An 18,137-nucleotide genomic window follows, 5' to 3' on the forward strand; every position below is an offset into this window, starting at 1 on the left:
ACTGTATACTCCTCGAACCAAAGACAATGTAATACTTTCTGCCTTGAAGAGCAGAATTTCACGTAACTGGCTGTGGTTGACATCACACTAAATGGGTGCGAACGCAGAGTAAAAACAAAGGGACTCACTACTTCGTTCCTCCCTGTGAACCCGTTCTGTGAATTTGTCCTTTGTTTGCGACCCGTTCAGAAGCAACCTGATCAACTAGTTCATTTGCTCGTCGTAGTTTTTACATTGCAGAGATGTTACACCCGAGAAATTAGTGATTTTATGCAGTATCAGCGACGTCATTATTCGAATATGCACGTGTTTTGTGCATGTAGAACAAATTTATTTTTTAAAAACTGGTGCGAAATAGAGGAATGAAGTGTATGCTGGTCACACATCGTTGTTAGGGTAGGAATGTTGGTTTGATGCCGATAGTAATTTTACATATTTTTTGCGTGTAGAATGAAATTATGCTGAAAAGTGGTGAAAATGGGCCCAAGTTATTTTAGTTTTATTACGATTTCATCATGCTACAAATGCAACTTTTACATGGTTCGATTTAATGTCTGTTAACACAAACTGCAGAGTTTTAGCGATTACTTAAGATTTTGTCAATATATGATTTTGTGGTTAGGTTAGGAAGGTCACGTTGGGTTGTCTTAGAATTAAAATAGACCCTGAATGCACTCTACTAAGGTTCAGATTTATTTCTACATTCATTCCCACTAGTTTACGATACTTACTGTCGTTTGTCAACCGGAGAATACCTTGTCCGTGCGTAGCGTGTATAATTGTATTGCCAAAATTCTGTGATAATTAGTCTTCCTGCTAGGAAAATTTGAAAAAATCATAACATTCGGAACTGTTACCTTTTAATAGACAGATTTCGATGTTTTCCGTAATATAAAATTGGTTCCAGCATGTGGAAAACTCAAATAATGGAGATATTTGATTCCAAAGTATGGCCCCCATATATATTTTTTTTAGGTGTATGGTTGGTCACCGGCCCCATTAAAGTTCTAAATTTCCGGAATATGTACTATGTATTTTCAATAAATTAAAAAATATAATCATTAAACTTATTGCATATTTTCTAAAGGTACATGAACTAATTTTCTGTTTCTCATTGTATAGATATAATTGAGGTTGTATACAGGTTACACTGTAAAGCTTTGACATATGCCACATTTTTATTGATTTTTTACACCACTTTAATTGTAATGACTTAGTGAAAATGGGGAAGTACAATAGTTTATTTTTTCATTGCATAGCATTGTATTAATCACTTGGTAAATTTTCAGCTAATAACTGTGTATATTCATATTCATAATAATTAACATGCCTGCATATTTTATTAAGAAACATAAGTTTCAAAAGCAAAAATCATGACTACAAGGAATCAGAACGTGATCCTCGCGACTAGCTCATCCTATCCTTTGATTTGGTAACCTTCTGTTGAGTTCCCTCCTGACATCCTGGTGCCAATGTGGGGGTGCCCCGTCCTGCTGGAAAATAAAATTTTCCATGTCCTCTTCCAACTGCGGGAAGAGCCATGTCTGCAGCATGTGAAGGTAGGAAAGTCCGTTTACAGTGTCCTCCTCGAAGAACATAGGGCCATACACCTTGTTACAGGTAACCGCACAAAACACGTTCACTTGGGGGGAATGACGGACGTGTTCTTCGTAACCATGGGGATTTTCCAAAGCCCAAATCCTCACATTTTGTTTGTTTACTTTCTCCGAAAGGTGGAAGGTAGCTTCATCACTGAAGACAACAGACTCAATGAAACCATCTCTTTCCAAAAGGTTTTGTATAGCAACGCAGAACTCAAGTCTCTTATCTTTGTCAGTAGGTTTAAGTGCATGCAACATTTGCAATCGGTAAGGGTGAAATTTCAAACGTTTTCGCAGAATCCTCCACGCTGTTGGCTGCTTCAAGTTCAATTCTCTGCTTGCACGAACCGTTGATTTTTTGGGGCTTCTGACAAAAGTCGCACGCACCCGATCAACTGTTTCATCACTAACTCCTGGCCGGCCTGTTGTTTTCCTCTTGCAGATACACCCACTTTCTTTAAATTGTCTATACCACTTCCGAATTCAGTGACCGCTTGGTGGATCTAACCCGAACTTCATCCTAAAACTTCGTTGGACACAAATAACTGACTGTTGGACATGAAATTCCAAGACACAAAATGCTCTCCTGTCTTCGATCCAACCATGGCGACAGAATGCGTAACTAAACGTCAGCTTTGCCAGACACTAAAACTTTTTGAGTTTTACTTTCATTTAAAATAATTTGCATGTCATTGTGACTAAATAAACGTGAGATATTAAACTTTGAAATCGCGAAGATCATTTAGAATAGCCCTGTATTTTGTTTTGTAGGTTTGAAGGTTGTCAGTAATTCGATCAATATGAAGTAGCCTGGATGTTGGGCTGTCTTGTTTAAAATCACAAGATAAAAGAGAGACTGAATTGGTCTTGAATAAAACACAAAGTTAGTTGAAATTTCACTTGGTTTAGGATCATGCTATAACCATAGTAGACACTTGTCCTGTTGAATTTGAATCCTACCATAACAACTTTAATCTTAAATGAGAAAGGAAGTCGAGCGATACTACGATCCAACTTGTAGGAAATTCATTTTCTGATATGGAACCCCAAACTATTTATTACAGGTTAAGAGTGCTTCCTATGCCCTTCATGTAATTGTAACACCACTGATGTATCCAATTATATCTGACCTAGATTTGTGGTTAACTATTAAAACATGGTTACCAGTACTACACTATATTCCCTGTTTGAAATTAATAAACTTATCAAATGGGAAGTCACTCTACACTTGTTCACATTTAACGTTTTTGAGATTTCTCCTAAGCAGCCTTTTCATGCAGTGACTGATAATTTGCCTGTAACAGATTCGCAATGTGTATCATAAGTGTTCCTGTATTCCCTGCTTCTGACGCCCGTGCTCGCAGTGCAGTAGACAGCGACTGTCATCGGCTGCCTGCCTGCTGTTGAACCATGCTGATTACTGATGGACACCTGAATGCTTCCCCTTCAGATGGGCAAGTCGGGTTGAGTCACGACAACAACTGTGCAGGGTGGGATAGATGATATTGGATTATCATGCTGGTAGAATTCCATGTGCAGTAATTGTCCGAGAACACTGAATCTATTTTAAAACTAATAACTTGACTTGCATCTGTGGTCATATGCAAGGCATTTTAAATGCAATATCCTACCAATGAACATTTTCATTAGCGTAGATAACAGGTAACTATTGATGACAGGACTTTCACCCTATTTATACATCTCATAAAACTGGTGTGTTTAGTCTCGTAAGTGCCTCTTGTATTTGGAAATAGTGTTTGCAAGCTATCGCTTTTGTTCATTGTACAGTCAAGTTCAAAGATATATGGCTGCAAATTGTCCATCACTACTATTTTCATTCACTTTTGTTTCATATTTACACAATTGCATGGGGTGATTTTCTGCTTGTGATGTTAGGGGGAGGGAATCCTCTGCTGAGTTTTGTTTGAATTCTTGGACCTTACGTTCTCAAATGATCACTGACTATGCTGATAGACAATTTATGAACCTGTTTCTTCCGACTTGACCGTACCATTGTCTTGCTCTTTTGCCTTTGTCTGCTAGCTGTTCTACTGTAATTAAAATGCCACAGGTTGCCCAGACAAGGGACATATGTGAACATGCTTAATTACTTTGTGACCTGTGGAAGCTTACTGCCCATGGCACTATAGGGTGATATTGCAGGTTATAAATGAATCCATTTCATTCTGCTAATGTGACTTGCACCTTCTTCAAATTATCTGACTTCAAATATTATTTTATTTATGCAGCCATTAGTCGCAAAACCATTTAATGTAGTTACATTTATTGGTTCCAATATTTTATAATTGTAGTTTGCAAGTGTGAGTGTATGCAATTTGAATAATTTTGCCAGTAGTGCATCTTTAAAGGAAAGTTGTTAGAATTTATAGGCTGTGACTGTCCTTTGTTAAACTTTGCCTTATGTCAGTCGCTGCCCTACTTCCATCATGTAATGTACAGTGCAACTTGTTCATTCAAGTTAATTGCTTCTTGAATATGGTAGTCTATACCACAAAGCCCCCTAATAAGGAGTGAATGAAGTAAATTTTATCAATTGTTGGAAATTGTTGCAGATATTATTGTTTCTGAAGTGTTTCAAATACCATGGTATGCTATTATGGGCAGTGACAAACATGTTGTAACGAAGCTCTTCTACTATCCATGCCACAACGCTCCTTTGCTTGTTTATGAACTCTGAAGATTTGAAATGAAATAGTTCAAGTCCATGTGAACCCCATACACTTTTACCAGGCGGTTATGAATTTCCGTACCAGATGTCCAACGTACCCTTTCAAAGCAAACAACAGCTTGCACTTCACGATTGCAACACACCTCTGTTCTGCATGCCACACACTTCTCAACTTTTCCTGTCTTCAGCACAGCAGTATGCTGGCAACCTCTGCAAAGAAAAGGTAGTGCATCAGACAACAAAGGAAGGAAGATGCCTGTACAACCACAACATATTACCAGCCCAAAATTCCCGTGCTTTCTGGAAGTACACATAAGGGAAACTTTTTTCCGACTATCCCTCGTAATTTGTACATGAAAAGTGCTGTTGAATCATTGTGGAATGTGACTTGTTAGTGATGATATATGTGTTGTCAATCTCATCTGTGTGTTGAGAATTGAATCTGCTTCATTGAAATAATTTTTGCAATTTGTCATCTCTCCTTTCTTCTGAAGGCTTGCACCACTATCTGATGAGAACACTACAGACAGTTTTTGTTTTGTCAGCACTTAACTGTGATTTGAATGTATTGGGAATGGGCGACCATGTTCAACTCAAAACTTAAGTTCATATATGTTAGATATAATGTTACAGCTTTGATGTAATTTCATTGGGCATATGTGTCTGTAACTTAAATGACAAAGTGAATGAATAAAAATAAATGTAAAAGGTCTCACTGATAGCACAATAGTTGAAGGTTGTCGATTGTAATCAAGGGTGTCCAGGTTTTTGACTTCCAGAAGGATAGGAAATATCCTCTGAAGTCTTAATACCATAAATATTAAGTTTAGAATTCCATTCTATGCTCATTTAATATGTTTCAACTGGTTGGATTATCTGTGGGTTCCTGATGGTGTAGTCTATGCTATTACCATGTAATCAAGGAGCCCAGGGTTTGATACACATCAAGTCACATGGTGGTGGTTCAGATATCACTTTAAACTGTCCAGCCTCTGTTTAGACTTCAGCTTTGGAGATTACCTGTGTGAATAAACTTGAATTTTGATATTGGATGTGGGTTCTAGCCCAGAACTACATAGTTGGTATAGCAAGATGAAGTAGATTTTTTATTTCTAGTGGCTTCTTTGGGAGACCTATTAATTTCAGGTCTTGAGGCTTTGTCATCAACTTGCTAATAAAGCAGGCAACAGACCTTGAAAATGAATAAGCTTTTTCAAAGAACACATGCAACTAGGAAATCTCCTTCCTCTGTCTTTGTTCTAGATTCATACTGATAGTCAAGCTAAAATTAATGCAACTCGAAAGCTAAAAATAGAAACTTTGCATTAATTTGTAATCTCTGAATTCTAAATGTGCCAACACAATACCTCTGGCTCTTTGTGTCCATGAGTTTCTTGTCAATTAATTGTGTAGTGTTTTTAGACTGACTGAAGATAGAAGTTTTCTTAACTACTTCTGAAAGGTTTCCTTGGTTCTGCGGATTTCTTGGGTTTCAAAGCACTGTTTGTATGCCTTGGCACCATGCAAAACACGTAATTCATTGAAATTGTCAATACATGTTTATGTCTATATTGATGGTATTTATGAAATTGTTTCATTGTTTATTAGTGATATTTTTGGATGTAGATTTGCATATTGTCGTGCAGAAATCCATTTTTTTGATGGCAGTCAAGCTTGTGATAGTGTAGTGGGCATGCTGGAAAGCTGGAAGAACATTTCCGTCAAACAGGTTGCAACTGGATGTGGATGTGCAGGTTTGTGTTTGTAGTCCTTTGACAAGTAATTGGGCATAAGAATGTAGATCGTAAGATCAGATTTATATGTTAATTTGGGCTGCTTTTCTGCCTTGTGCTTGAGTATCATTCTTACTTCATTTCAGCATTGTTTATCAGTGTAAACGAAGAGGCGAGATTTGTTGTCCAGAGTGAAGTGATTTGTAGAGCTCTTCTTTTTTTTTTGGCCTTTCCAGTTGTGTAAGATAGTGCTTTCAGTTTGGCTCAGGGTCTAGAAAGCACATGATTGCAGACTGCAAGGCATGGTGCAGAACCATAACATCCTGCTTATTTTACGTGCATGTCTTTAGCAGCCAGACAAGGTGATGGCCAGTTGCCATTTCCGGCATCTTTTGATTGATTTGATTGATGGAATTTTGATTAATTTGTTCTATTTGTAAGTTGTTTTCTTGCCATTGTTAAACACTAGGCGCAAGCTGTCGGTGCAGTTACAGTGTTGTTATTCTTGATCATTCTGTGAAAGGAAACCCCATTGCATTCACATGGAAAAGTTGATTGTTTAGGCACCGGGAGATTGCACGAAGTGACACACTGTCTGAAGCTCATGTTGCAGGCGTAATTGTTGCTTGCTTATCAGTACAGTTCTATTTGTTTTAGCGTGCAATGTAATTTCTATGTATAATTTCAGTGTGTGTGTGGGTGCATTTGTCCAGTGTGATATGTCTATCATAGATCACACACACACCTAGTTTTTCTGTGAAATTTCGGTGTGTGTTAGTGCGAGTTTAATAGGATTGTGAGACCATTGAAATGCCAGCCGAAAAGTTCATGTTAGAACAAGAAATTTTATTTGGCACTTATGTGAAAAACTGATCATGTTGAGACGTTTGTAGGCAATTTGTTATTTGTGGGGAACCTTAAAAAATAGTCTGTAGAAACAATCCCCACACAAGATGAACTGAAAGACAATACAAGAACAGAACTTATAAGAATTACGGAAGAGGAACTTTTGTGTGTTAATAAAAATTTCATCAAAAGATGCCTGGAATGTGTGAATGCAGTTGGTCACCACTTTGAACAACTCTTCCAACCCATGTTAGTACTTGTTATGCAATATAAATATAATTGTCTGCATGCTAAGGAGATGTGTGTAAAAATAATAGGAATGTTGCCGGCATCTGCATCATGCCTCGTCGTTCTTCAGTCACGCATTATCTTTGCCCTGAGCCAAACTGAACGCACTGCATATGGTGACTGAAATGAAGACCACGTCAGTTTGCATTCGCTACCTGAACCAGTAGTGTGTACTTTTAATTACATTATCAGAGTTAAGATTTTCCTCTAACCTTGTTGTCTAATTAAAATTGTCCATATATTGGCAGTTGAAGGTGGTAGTTTCTGGTCCTAAATGATGAATAGGTGTATGATTTGAAAAAGAAGACAAGGTTATTGGTATATGACCCCAGTAGCACACTTTAGTATTTAGATTTGTCGACTCTTGTGTGCTGTTGTCTACATTTCATTTGTTGAATATTGCTATAGCTGATCCAAAGAGATGAAGGTAAATAACGGACAGCTGATTTTCCATGCTTCCATTTGTTTATTGTTAGGAAATATATTTATTTGTATTTTAATTGTAAGCAGAAACATGACAGAACTGTTTATAATTGACATACTTAGCACATACACAGTGGTTGGAACTTAAATGGCGATACAAAATCTGTAAATACAAGTGCAAGAATTCTGCTATTCGAATTTCATTTATTATTCTTTGAAGTTGTTTTCTTTCTCTGCTCCCGGTGTTAGTGTGGTATTTTGAACAAATTCCATGAAAATTTACCTTCATCTGTTACGTTCAGTTAGGATGGAAGAGTGTGAGTGGATATTGCTACATTTCTCGTGTTTGAAATTTTTGTACAAACATTATGAATATATATCAGTATGCAATTTTTTAAAATGCTGGACCACAAACGTCCATGGAATGTGAACATTCTGCTCCTGATTGTATGCATTTTAATGTCCTACTATTGAATACTTCTGTCAGTTTCTTGTGAAATTAAAAATAATAATAATCCTGTTGACTTCTTGATTACCATGTCTTTGTGCTGAGCTGCACACTTGAATTAATTTGCGTAAGTAGTTTGTATTGCAGAAAACTGTTTATTTTGTACTAACTTATTTTTCTTGTTTTGAGCCTCTCGTTGAATTATCTGAGCTGACATTTCCTCTGGAAGTTATGATGTTGAGATTCCTGTGCTGGCTTACAAAGTGATTCCAGTTTTTCATTGAGAATTTTGAGTCTCATCTGTCATCAGTGTGGAAATTTCGTAATAATGTCATGGATATGATTTTTGTTTTTTTGTTTTTTGAATCAGCACTTGATTCCAATTCGTAATTCAGAAGCATCAATACATGGCTATTGTCCACTTATATTGAATCGGTCTGAGTATTGTGAAGAGATCCTGTGATTGCACGTTTATTCTAATGGAAGAGGTTATAAGGTAAGTTGGTGTCTTGATATTCTTGTTCGTTGTCTTTTTCAAGGACAGTAAACAATGTGTGTTCCAATATGTTTGACTTTTTGAGGGAACAAATGTTATTGTGAGTCTGTTCGATTATGGTTCCTTAAAATTTACATTCTATAAAAAATATATTTAGAAATTGGTTGGAATCTTTGTATTTGAAAGTGATTTTTTATCACTAGAGAACTATATTCCTTATACTTATGTGTACTTTTATATCACAAATTTCTCATCACATTGTAATTGCAGTTTTTGTTATTGGTCTAAATTGTCAGTTTGCCTAGAATGAATGATGAATCGAGTGATGTTTATCACTCCTGTTTTTCTTCTAAATTTAGTTTTTCATTATTAATTTCCCTGGTCAATTCAAAAAGTCATCTAGTTGTACAGCAATGTCTTCATATTATATATAATAAATAATAAAATATTCCTAATTTATGTAACCATATTGATCTAACTGCAATTTTATTTTTCATTGGATATTTGTTAATGCTCTTCGCTATATTAATCTGCACAATGCAATAATTAATTTTTTTCCATTAGTTCGGTGGCATTATTGAATGGCAAATCCTTGAAATTATTTCAATTTTAGTACAAGGCACATTCAGAAAACAAGTTCTGGTACACTGTAAAGAACCTTTATTATAGTCATCCGTATTATTATTATCCTTACTACATAAACTACATTTATCAATATAGTCACCAAAATTGCGAAGGCAATTGAAACTAGGGTACTGTCCTTTGTACAACATTGTCATAGAAACCTGCCCCAGTTTTCACAAATAGGATTCATTCGCAGTTTCATTGAGCATGTGCTGTTACTTCAAACTGTTTGTGATAGATGCATCCAAGAAATGTAAGGATATATCAGAAATTGTCAAATTTTGGTCTATGCAAACTTTTTAATCCAAGTAGAGATGTTTGCCCACTTCGAGCCTTATTGTGCATGCTCTCCTCATTCATTAATCAGGCAGTGGAGTGAAGGAAAACCCATACTCGTGAGAGTCAGGTGATATACAGCATGTCCCAAAATGTTGATCAGGGTTTCATAGTCATTTAATTTCCCTTGTATGTGGGGTACAAGAACAAACCTTATACGGAAATAAATAACAAGTTTACATAGTGTACCTTATAAATCTTCAATGTGAACATCTTTCGTGACACGGCACCTATCCATCCTGTTGTCCAATTCTTCCCAAACACTGGTCAGTGATGGATTGAACAGCTGCAACATTCCTGTTTCTCAAGTGGGGCAAGTTGAGAATATGATTAATGATGGATGGATTCACTTCCAAATCGCTGTCGAAAAGCTCGCTGAAAGAATCAGCGAAACCCCACCTTGCAAATTCAATGACGCAAAAAGATTTCTGCACAGGAGTAGCCATTTTGCAATACGGTTATGCTGCTGTGGCTGATGGAAAACAAATGATAAGTGCTCAGGGTAGCAAACTTCCACAACCGTTCTTGTACATGTATACGTTAACCTTAGTCTGTTGCAATATACCAACCACTTGAAACCCAGATAATAATTTTGGGACACTGTATTTCCATGGAAGTTTTGAAAATCCTGTATCCCAGTTGAAATGGTGGTTATCTAGAAATAGTATACAGTGTAAGGCTTCTGACTAAAAATTTTGACAAATGTGTGTTGCAGCAGCCTACCATATCTTACTTTCTTCATACATCTCGGACTATACAAGAGGAGTACATTTGTTGCATCTAGCAAGCTAAATTGAAATGTCTGCCCACTCACATATTGTGGGATGGATTGTAGAAATGTCATTCAATCGGTCACTTTTGTTCCAACTGTGATTTGGCATATTATGCACTTATTTGTTTCCATTTTAATACACAGGTTTTACAATGTGGGCCTGGATAACTTAATATTGAATATTGTCCTCGATATCTTTTGATGTTAGGTTATTAATAGTACTTTTGTTCTTATGTGATTCATAGTTAAGTTGGAAGAATTTATTTAATCCGAAGTTTCTTTTAAACTTGTACCTAAGGAATGTATCACTTGAGAAGAATATATTGTCTGCAACTGCTAAAATATATTGTTTGCATTGTCAAATATAACAGTTGTGATAAACTACTTTATGGGAACTACATATATGAATAGTTCATTCCTTTTTGGCTTCATGTTCGGTGTCTTGGGAAGATGTTCATCTTGATGACTAATGTGTTTTATATTACAGTCATGTTTTTATCATGAAGTCTGTGGCAGTAAGTCAAAATTTTCCTTTATTTCTTAGTGTTAATTTGGAGTATCAGTATTAAATGTGGGTTTTTGTTAATTTTTCCATTGCTTTCGTAAGCCATAATCTTAATATCTTGCTATTTTTATAGCCTGTTTTGCAATAATCTTCACATTTTTATGTACATGGATATTGTTGGAAACAGTGACACATGAAATTTTCGTACGATTTATAAGAATATTGCACGATATAGAACTAACTTGTGCTTAAAAAGAATATTCTTCAATTATGAAGTGTCCAAAATTTTTAATGTGTAAGAAAAAGTGTTGGAATGGACCATGTTCTTAAATTGCAATTGCTAGAGTTTGAGTAGTCTGAAGTTTTCCATAGCTTCAGTATTGCTTAATCTTAAGGCATAATTTGTAGGGTTGTGGCTTCAAATACAGTCTTGTTTGCTCGTGTAAGTGTCCATGAGGTTAAATTTGAAAATCTTTTAAATTAAGGTCATCCTATTTCTTGCATGAAAAATTTGTAATGTTGCATATGTTCCAAGCCAATCTAGTACATGGACTAAGCTTTTGGTGCTCAGTTGTGAAACCACATGGAAAGGAAGCTGAAATTGGTGAATTTTTATTTAATTGGAGAAATTTGAACCTGGTGCACTAGTTACTGGTAGTAGAACTTTGGTACTTAACCATTATGGCCAGTTTGTCGTTTATAGATTAATTTTATACAAAAGCATCTCTGTAAATGGCAAGCTTCCTAAAATATAACTTGGGCAGATGAAAAGAAAATGAAGTGAAAGATAGAAATGTTTCCTTTCCAAACACACAAGTACAGTACGTGTGTGTTCATTCACAGAAATAAACACATCTCCAATAAGTATCTAGATCATAAGAAAATTGTCTGTTTTTGCATATGGTTGACATGTCAGTTTTTTTGCTTCAAAATATTGTGAAGGCTCGAAAACATTTGATATTGATATTTAAAACACATCTCAAGACAAGGATGCAAGAAAATATAATCTAACATGTACAGTGCGTCCATTTCGATCTTCAGCCGAGAGATCGGGAGAAGCGTGGCGGGGGGCGCTGACGGAGATGCAGACATTTGTAGCCTCTAATGCCCGCTTATTTTTATGGACATATGCAGACATTTATATAAATATTGCAAAACGAGCACTAACCTGTGTTATAAGAGTTGTTCAAACTGATATCCACCAAGTGCCAAGTGTGTAGACTTTCGGGGAGAATATGTTGAATAGCCTGAAACTTTCGTGCCTGTAGCTAAAGTCTTTCTGGGTCGGGCCGAGAACTTATCAGCCCCCCCTCTTAACGTGAACCTTGCAGCTGGCATTGCAATCCTCTCACTGACACCACACACATACACACTGCAATAACACAAACAAGTAACAGCAAGTAACCAAGATTAATACTCTTGCGCACAGTACGAAATTTGCACGCTCTTGGTTTACATCTGCTCGCCACTATTCATCTAGTCGCAAAGGAACAAAAGACTCGAGCTTGGAGATTTCGGATTGCAAGGAAGCTCACGAAAACCATTGACTTTTAACGGTTTCGTCTGCAGTGTAATCTTGACACAGTGTTGCACATTCGAAACCTCCAAACGATCCCCATCGACACAAAACTCTTTCAAGGATATAAACTTAAGCAGGAAGTTACTGGTCAAAACTATGATTAAAATGTTTATTATCTGTGGCTCTTAACATAGTTTCTAAAGCACATTTTTTTGTGTATATAAGCGCAGAACTTGGATGAATTACAGATGATGAATTATAACACAGGTTAGTGCTAGTTTTGCAATATTTATATAAATGTCGGCATCTCAGTCAGCGCCGCCCACCACGCTTCTCCTGATCTCTCGGTTGAAGATCGAAATGGATGCACAGTATAACCTAAGTTTAGCACCTTGCTTTATTTACAGAATTGGCAAAGTTGTAATAAGTAGCATTTTGCATGTTATAGAACAATGGCATTTTTTTTAACCCTGTGTATAAATCAGTCTTTAAAGGAATTATCCTTATGGGTCAATCCATATGAAGCGGTACAACATGGTTGCTTGACCATTTTTAAAAAAGTATATTTTTTGTGTGGTCTGAGCCTCATATGTTGACAGTTCAGAACCCACTGTTATTTTATTTTTACTATTGAAGATGTTGGGCATTTTTTTATCATGGCGCAAGTCATTTTCTCCATTTGTAAGTATCAGCGGCAACTTTTTATCTCATCTCTGGTATAGACTACAATTATATACATCAGAGATGAGATAAAAAGAAAATGACTCCCACCATGATAAAAAAAATGCCCGCCATCTTCAAATCGGTGATAGTAAAAATAAAATAACAGTGGGTTCTGAACTGTCAACATATGAGGCTCACACCACACAAAAATTATACTTTTAAAAATGGTCAAGCAACCATGTTGTACCCTTTCATATGGATTGACCCTTATCAGTTTTCCCATTTTTTAGACCCAGAAGTGAACCGTAGAAAGGTGGCGGAATGTCTTCATTGTAAGTTGTAAAACGTTTTCTAATTTGTGTCTTTGTTTTCAGGTGTGAATTGCCACAATATGTGAAGTTGATGTCCTTAGTTCAGATCCACAGAAAAAGGAAATTGTGAAGGCATGAAGGTAAGCTTCACTATGAATACTTATTTTACTTCACTTTTCTACCATTTTTGGCTAGTTCAGGATAATCGGTGATAGAATAGAATTGGACTCAAAAGAACATCCATGCCCAGGCTGGGATTTGAACCCAGACCCCCGGCTGTTATGGAATTGTTAAAACAATCCATACAATTCCAACAGTTTGTATTCCTTCGGCAGACAAGCCAGATAATGATGAAAATCAACATTTCTTGCCCCATAATTCCATAACTGACAATTTACTCCTGACTGATGCTCTTGTACGTGTCATACAGGATTCTTATGGCATTATTTCAACGGTTTGTTTTCATCAGAAAGATCTTCTATTTGTGTTACGCCTCGCATATTAAATCCCAAACATTCTTTTTAGTTGTTATCTGTAATTTCATATCAAAAGTGAAATCTCTACATGCATCACCAGGTAACCAAAATGATACTCTACTCCAGGCAAGTAATTACCATAGAGTATGAACTGCCATTCGTAAGTAGGGCTGTGCGATATCGATTGAATATCAATATCGACAATCGGACAATACTGATATCGACAATCGCGATAATACCAACATATCTATCTTTCAATTGGAAGTTTCATCCCTGCCCTCTTCTGGAGCTGTCCCTGCTCATAGTGTCGAATCTATGCATCAAACAGAAAAATGTTATTAAAATATTTTGTGCTGCGTATATGATGTATATCGAGGCGAAGTATTATCTCGTATCGATACCGTCCCTATACTTGGGCACACAAGGGTAACCAACAAGTTCTATAAAGTAGGAACATTGTTCTTTTTATTGGTGATGTTGCACGTATTTGCTTTCCATGTTAATCAGAGGCAAACTCGCATCATTCACCTCCCAAGTTCTGTCCCCACGTGGTGAGCACATTACTTATCTTCACATCCTTATACTTGACTTAACTTGTACAGGGTCAACGAAGTAAGTAATAAGTTGTTTTATACAGCGTATATTGATACTCTTGTATGTTGAATTGTATCTTCTGCAAATATGCTGTATAAAGAAAACAAACTGCAGGAGTACTAATTCAGGTGAGTGTATGCAAGAAATGCAACACCACCATACATCAATATTTTTACGATATTGACGCTTCGATATTTATAGACTCGATATCAATATATCGAAATATCACACAGCCCTGTTTGTAAGTGCATTGTTAAATATAATAAAACCCTCAAAGTAGAAAAATTTTCAAGTAGCATTCCGTTCAGACAAAAAAAAAAAGAAAAACACTGGCTTAGAGCAATTCACAAGAGTTCATTTTCATCTTTTTTCATAAATTGAAGTAAACAAATTTTCTAAATATTATGCCTGTATATTTAAAATTGGTTCTAATGAATTAGTAGAATATCAATATCTCATTCGTGATTACATAGTACAGAATTTCATGTAAGATTGGTGCAAATTAAATGGGAACTTTGAATATTGCATAAATTTCCAGGATAATTAGACCTCGCGAAAGACCAAAATACCAGAAGAGTATCATCAACTCTGCCCTAATTGAACACATCTTTAAGTATTTGTTTTTAAAAAAGACATACAGAATGTCATGGTCTCTGTTATAGGTCTCGCGTGACAACTTGAGCTCTGGGAAAGGTGGAAATCTGAGGGAGCCATATGGGTTTTGTCGAGATAGAGGCAGGCTGGGGGAGCAAAATTCCAATGTTGCCATCTACAGATGTAAACAATTAACTGGTCACTCAGTATAGATGTAGATTTGTATAATTCTGAATAAGGGGGTTCTGCATTGCAAAGCCAGGCAAGAAATGTGGAAAAAAAACTCGTTTCTCAAGATACCCGCCGATATTCGTGGCAGAGTGGTTAGCACAGCATGCTACGACGCGAGGAGCCCCGGTTTTGAATTCCGGCCTGTAGATGGCAGTGTTCTTGTGTGTCCCATCATCAATATCATCATATCGTCACTCATAGTCATCTTCGTGATTAGTCAAAAGTGGCTTGAAAGCGAAGTAAAACAAACCAAATGAATGAATCCAATTTGGATAAAGGAGTTATTAATTCATTGATTGATTTTATTTATTTAACTTTGCTTACCTACCACTTTTGGCTAATCGCGAATATCAGGATCACTGATGATAAGACAAAACTAATGAAGGAACAATGACAAAGAACACACATGTCCAGGCCGGGATTCGAACCCGGGACCTATGACGTCTAAGCACACTGTGCTAACCATTCTGCCACAAACCGTAAAAAGTGGTTATTACAAGGCTTGTAAAAGATTCTTACGTTGTGTACAATAATGTACCTACACCTATCATAGAAGTTGTGAGAGGGAATCAATTTTCGATTTGGTCACATTATGGAAATCTTTACGTGATCTTTGTTTTTCTTATTAAAGAGCTGAATCCAATAAGAGATTTTGATGGAAAAACCAGATATTATTGTAATGCATGCAGATTTCTTGAGAGATATTCATGACTGTCGAAACACTGGAAGAGCCATGTACTATTGTGCTATAAACGAACATCATACGATGTGACAAAGACGAGGTAAGGCCTTTACCACCAAGTGGAAAAAGGAGGGAGAGGCTTCTAATGGCAACCATTAATGCAGCACAGTTTCCAAGTAAAATGTTTGGGGCCCTTAGTGAATATATATATATATATATACGCATTGATGATGTCAGAGGGGTGGACAGACGTTTTAACCCAATAACTTCCATTACGAAAAGGAAGGAGAAGGAAATGGGGAAGAAGAGCGTACAAAGCAAATATGGCCGTAATAGGTTAGAAGGTCGACATACTTTTTTTTTTTTTTTCAATTAAAATAGGTAGTGTATATACAGCTTTGCTAGGAAATGCACTTGGTTCTCACAGGCATTCTGCTTTTGAAGGCTGGAGAACTCATTATGAGGGTTGTCACTGCCTCCGCGGTCAACTCTAATACTTTCTCCCCAGAGTTCAAGTGTGGCACGAGACCTATAGAAAGTATTTTCTCTTCGACAGTGTGCTAACTAAGTGATGATTTGTTACACTGAGATCTCTGATTAACCCTGACGTAAAATATTCTTCTGCAATTTACTGTAATTATATACACGTACTTTGCAGCCTCTCAGTTGGCAGAAGTAAATGGAAGATCTACCAAGAGAAGCAGAAGCCAAGTGATGAAAGTAGACCAGGAGTATTACAAGCATTCATATCTGAATGTGAGTTGATTTTGTATTAGTAAATAGATAATGAATTTCCTGTGAGAAGTCTTAATATAATTTTTGTTTGTAATCATTGATGAGAACTTAGTGACTATTAGAATTTTTTTAAAGTTGAAGAAATTAATTTTGAAATGCGCTACACAGTAACAAATGCAAATACTCAAAAACTTTGTATTAGAATGGATCTATAAGGCATGTCCAGAAAGTACTACTGTTTGGTAATAAAAAAATAGAACAAAAGGTATTTTGTGCTAAGTGATGTTTTCTTACACCAAGATCTCTGATTATCCCTGACGGAAAATTTTCTAACTGATACTTCAATTTGAATAACTTGTTTTTCTTGAGCAATAGAAGTTCTGCAATTTACTGTAATTATATATACATACTTTGCAGCCTCTCAGTTGGCAGAAGTAAATGGAAGATCTACAAAGACAAGCTGTAGCCAAGTGATGAAAGTAGACCCGGAGAATTACAAGCATTCCTATTTGAATGTGAGTTGATTTGTATTAGTAAATAGATAATGAATTTCCTGTGAGAAGTTAGTGACTATTATAATTATTTTATAGTTGAACAAATTAATTTTGAAATGTGCTACACAGTAACAAATGCAAATACTTGAAAACTTAATAATAATAATGGATCTATGAGGCATGTCCAGAAAGTACTACTGTTTGGTAATAAAAAAAAATAGAACAAAAGGTATTTTGTGCTAAGTGATGTTTTCTTACACCAAGATCTCTGATTATCCCTGACGGAAAATTTTCTAACTGATACTTCAATTTGAATAACTTGTTTTTCTTGAGCAATAGAAGTTCTGCAATTTACTGTAATTATATATACATACTTTGCAGCCTCTCAGTTGGCAGAAGTAAATGGAAGATCTACAAAGACAAGCTGTAGCCAAGTGATGAAAATAGACCCGGAGAATTACAAGCATTCCTATTTGAATGTGAGTTGATTTGTATTAGTAAATAGATAATGAATTTCCTGTGAGAAGTTAGTGACTATTATAATTATTTTATAGTTGAACAAATTAATTTTGAAATGTGCTACACAGTAACAAATGCAAATACTTGAAAACTTAATAATAATAATGGATCTATGAGGCATGTCCAGAAAGTACTACTGTTTGGTAAAAAAAAAAGTTGAACAACACCTTTTTTTTCTGTAATAGTATAGCTTCTTTTTTCCTAAATATTTTCTTGATACAATAACATAATATATACACAAACTTGGTAACAGTAACAACAACAAACACTGGGTTTTTTAATGCGGAAATAACCAAAGGTTCGCTGACTATAGTGTACTGCGCACCTTTATTTTGTTATTATTAGTAGATTATGCTATTGATTTTTCGTATTTTCTTTCCTCGTTGGCAAGCCCATCATTTTTTTTTCTCTTCGTTTTCTTAGTCGACCGTTTCTTGTTTTTTTTCTTTGTCGACCCAGGAGACAGAGAGGCCGTACGGCTACCCCAACTCCTACATTCCAGCGACACCTCAGAATCCAGTGTAACCAAACCCTCATATAATTAACTAAACTTTACAT

General features: G+C 36.0%; 1 protein-coding gene across 2 annotated transcripts in view; it reads left to right on the top strand.

Annotated features, from left to right (window-relative positions):
- The window catches only part of rump (heterogeneous nuclear ribonucleoprotein rumpelstiltskin), a 61,241-nt gene that overhangs the window by 27,412 nt on the left and 15,692 nt on the right, over positions 1–18,137 (top strand). The window contains exons 10-13 of one of the 2 annotated variants that reach the window (XR_014441130.1): positions 13,318–13,394; positions 16,490–16,587; positions 16,984–17,081; positions 17,442–17,539. The gene's annotated coding sequence lies outside the window, so the exon portion shown is untranslated. The remainder of the gene's footprint in view (positions 1–13,317; positions 13,395–16,489; positions 16,588–16,983; positions 17,082–17,441; positions 17,540–18,137) is intronic. The other variant, XR_014441131.1, reaches the window with a different exon arrangement.

Source organism: Lepisma saccharinum, unplaced genomic scaffold (genome assembly GCF_977018435.1).
Source record: "Lepisma saccharinum unplaced genomic scaffold, izLepSacc3.1 HAP1_SCAFFOLD_341, whole genome shotgun sequence".
NCBI classification, from domain to species: domain Eukaryota; kingdom Metazoa; phylum Arthropoda; class Insecta; order Zygentoma; family Lepismatidae; genus Lepisma; species Lepisma saccharinum.